We start from the raw sequence: 4,326 nt of genomic DNA on the forward strand, positions 1-4,326 counted from the left end.
TCATCATCATCATCTTAAAATGATGAATCATTTTTATGTGTAGGTAGTCACATTAGAGAAAAAGTTAGGTGGATTTCACTTGTCCTCCCATCAATCATCATGGAGGCCAAACCCTTAAAGAGAAATGTGTTGGGTTCTGTGCCTTGGTTCAACCATGGAAAATATAGTTTCCATGATGTAGAAGCACGTAATTGATTCACAACTGATCTATAAAATCAATACATCATATGTACCTTATGGGGAACTTGAGCCACCATTAACTTTCCTACTCTTAGATCATTCTGAAGTTTCACGTGTCCAGCCTCTAGAAATATCAACACAGTTACTTGGCCCTTGGATATCCACTTCTTCTTTAACTCTCCTTGAAAATCTTGAAGATCTTCTCACTATGAAGACTCTCCTTGGTTGAATGAAGAAGGGAACAGAGCAAAGAAAAGGGGGGTTCTCAAATATGGCTAGCATGGTTGCTTGAAATGAGTGCCTCTTCCCTATTTATATCTTACTTAGTTTTTTCTCAAAAACCCCATAGGTAAAATATATTCACCAATGTCCCTATGATCTTATGTGTGTGTCCCTCTAGGCCCATTTCTCGCTCTCGTTAATAACTTTAGTGGCCCAATAACAATTATTGAGCAACCTTATTAATTAACTATATCAACATATAGATAAATTAACTAAGAATCAATTTAACCAAATCGATAGGTTAAGTTTCCATTACATGGGGTGCCAAGCTACACCTCGTGCTCTAGAAGATACGAAGTAGCATTTGAACTCTTTCATGGAACCTTTACCGCCTCGTACAAAACAATTTAGAGAACTCTTTCTCCAAAGAGCACCCACGATATGTCCTTAGTGTCGCCACACTAATAACCACAAGATCAGTTATACTTATTGAATATGGAGGATTAGTTGGGATAATTTGATGTCCATCTTAACTATCCTTAAAATTGGAGTATTTAGTATACATGTTTAAACACTAATGATGAATGTATTATGATCTCATCGTAATTCATTATGTTATTGTACATATGCATGGACTTCATTATAAACATCACACCGGAATAATAATGAACATAAATATTTTATTTATTGAACTGAAATAAATATAGCGGTGTGATTTGGCATGATGGCCACATAATATCCATCGAAATGGTCATCACACATGTTTGAACAAGTATAGCCCTTGATACAAAAGAATAACTCGAGTGAGACCTTCCAAGGGTCACCTAAAAGTCCCCAAGGGCCACATTTGATGGTCATCTAGGACACATTTTCTTTCAATTTTTCCTACTTGTTACCGGTGAGAGACAATTTTTAAGGTTTACATCTAATACACTTTTAGGTAAGCTCCTAATGCAGGACAACTAGGGGAAAGACGACTGTGGGGATAGGTTGGATGTCGACAGGGGAGGATACAGGACAGGTTTGGATGGATTGGATAAAACAGACCATAGAATCCACACAATCGAATTCAAAACTTAAAACCGATGAAATATTGGTGCTGCAGCCCAACCACCGCGATAATAACGAAGCACCAAATCCAATACTCGAATTCACGTCCGCAAGAAATCTCATGAAAGGGGGAATTTCGAGGAAAGAAAGAGATATTCAAAATCAAATCTGATGGCGGTGGATGAATTCTCGAGGAATACTGGACGGAGAACACTCGACACCAAAGAGTTCAGGCGTACCTTTACATCGGGGTGCGCGAGCAGGCTGCGGGAAATTCAGGTCGTGACGTGACTGGGCGATCCAGGCGTTGTAAGGCCCACTAGACAAAATATCTGGACGTTCCGGGCGTTGAGAAGCCCTGGCAATGAGACGGTCGGATTAAGCCTGGTTGCTCAGTGGCCGGAGTGCTTGCGCGTGGGGCGTCATTGGCGGGACGATTAATGTGCGCTTCGACAAGGTGTCGCAGATCCAACTACGCGGTCAGTTGGCGGGGGTCAAGGGGGGAGTCGCCCCCTTGCGGGATTCGGCGCAGCGCCCCGAAACCTAAATGGTATGCGTTGTGGTAAGAAGCTTCGAGGGCATCCGGAAGCACGACAAGTTGCTTCGAGGGCGTCCGGAGGCGCGGGCGGCCGGGTGCGCGGCATGCGCGGGTGGGCGGGCGCGCGGCGTGCGCGAGCGAAGAGGCGCTGGCATACACGCGGCAAAGCGCCGCGTCGCGCGGCGCGGCGCGCCGGCGTGCGTGGGCGGGCGGCCGGGCGCTGGCGTCGTGGCGGCGCGGCGCGCGCGGCGCGGTGGTGGCAGCGCACAGCATGCGCAGCGCCGACAGGCGCTGGCGTCTGCTAGCGCCGGTGAGCGCTGGCGCTGGCGCTGGCAGTTGCGGGTGGTCGGCGCTAGGGCGCGGGCGCGGGCGGCCCAGAGCAGGCGGCACGCGCGGGCATTGGTGTTGGTGACCCTGTGCGGATGGCCGGCGCTAGGGCGGGGGCGCGGGCGGCCTTGAGCGGGTGGCCTGCGCTGGCGTTGACACTGGCGACTCTATGGGAGCGGCCGGCGCTAGGGCGCGGGCGGCCTTGAGAGTGCCGCCTACGCTGGCGCTAGAGCTGGCAGTTGTGGGTGGCGGACGGCTACTGGACGCCCTTGGGCGGGCGGTTGGAACCACATGGCCGAACCCTAGGGAAAATAAACCAAGAAGAAGAGGGGGATGGCGAGAGAGAGAGAGAGAGAGAGAGAGAGAGAGAGAGCGAGAGAGAGAGGGAGAGAGGGGTGACGAAAGAACATGTTCCCCAACAAGTTGACCAAATATTATTGTCCTGCATTTTTTATTCAGGCTCCTTGTTGTCTCTGGACACAAATTTCCCCAGAATGTCTTACTAAGTACAAAAACCAATTTGATCATTGATAAGATAACAGGATATATTTCTGAGACTTCGAAGAAATCTTTAATTGAGGAATAGATTCTATTTTTCTTAACTAGGATATACAATCTTAACTCAAGTGTAATGCACTAGATTATAAGGTGGGAGTTTTGTTAATTAAATACTCTATAATTACCCAAAATCCTTATTCATGATACAAAGAATCTAGATCACACACCCATCTGATTTACACAGATAATGAGAAATTATTATTTTTTAGAATTTTAAATAAAAATAATTATGTTAAATAATATGAAGTAAGACTGTTAAAACATTGTAATTTTACATTTGGGTATTAAGTGTCATGTGGAAGCGGATTCTGCTTCCCACATTAATTATTCATGTATTATCTCAATAGAGTAATTATATATTGAGCAAAATCTCACGCTCTCATTAAAAGCTCCAATTAGACAAGGATGATATTTCCAAACATGTTTATGTTTTTTATACATGATGGGAAATCTATCAAAGAAGGGTGACAAATAATTTCTAAAAATTAATAAAATGTTGAATCATCATAAAAACTTTCACAGAGGTTATATTTTAAATTTTTTTCTGAATTATCAATAATATGTAAATTCACCAGAATCTAACATCCATATAAGCTCCAAAATCTCAGCATGCTATCGCTCATTACGGATAGAATTATAGATACAGTTAAAAGATTCTTTGCATTCTTGTATTGGTTAAAAGCAACATTAAAGAATAACCATCATTATTTAAACAAAAATTAGATGTCTAAATTTTCATATTCAAGCAGATATTAAACTTGAATTTTTAAGAAAAAAATTTTAGTTATCCAAATTTTAATCTATCACCACGATGCTCCAATAATAACTCAAATACATTAAAAGGATAATTTGTGCCTTAATGGAATGTCTATAGTTTTTTTTTTCTTCTGCCTTAATATGTAACATCAGTACCCTATAAAAATTATAATATATATTCACCAGACAAATTATTATATCTCATACTGATTATCAAATATTTCATTTATAGGTTTTCTCAGGGAACAAATGAAGTAGTTTGTGCTTAAATTTGATTTCCACATTATTTCCATTTTATGTTTTAAAAACATTTTCAGTATACACATTTTGCTTTGGAATTTCCTGTATTTTTGGATAATAAAGTTGGAACATAGGCCAGTAATATGTGTTTTGGATATTTTATTTTCCTAGTTTGTGGTTCTACTTTTTTCACACACAAAAATTAAAAATTAAAAGTGCTAATATAGAAGAATTAAATATTAATCTACAGACTTTCATTACTGTATCCCTTCCATTTCGTATTGCGATGGTAAGTTATCAAGTTTATCAAATAAGATAGTGCTGACAATTGTTTTTGTAGGTACTGCTTTTCTGATTCAAGTTACCTTTTATCAACGCGAAAGCATCATCGATCAATTATGAACCACTGAGTGCCATAAAGGCTGTCATAAAGAGCTCCCATAAACTCGTTTCTA

This window comes from Wolffia australiana, chromosome 1 (genome assembly GCF_029677425.1).
Source record: "Wolffia australiana isolate 7733 chromosome 1, ASM2967742v1".
In the NCBI taxonomy this organism is placed as follows: domain Eukaryota; kingdom Viridiplantae; phylum Streptophyta; class Magnoliopsida; order Alismatales; family Araceae; genus Wolffia; species Wolffia australiana.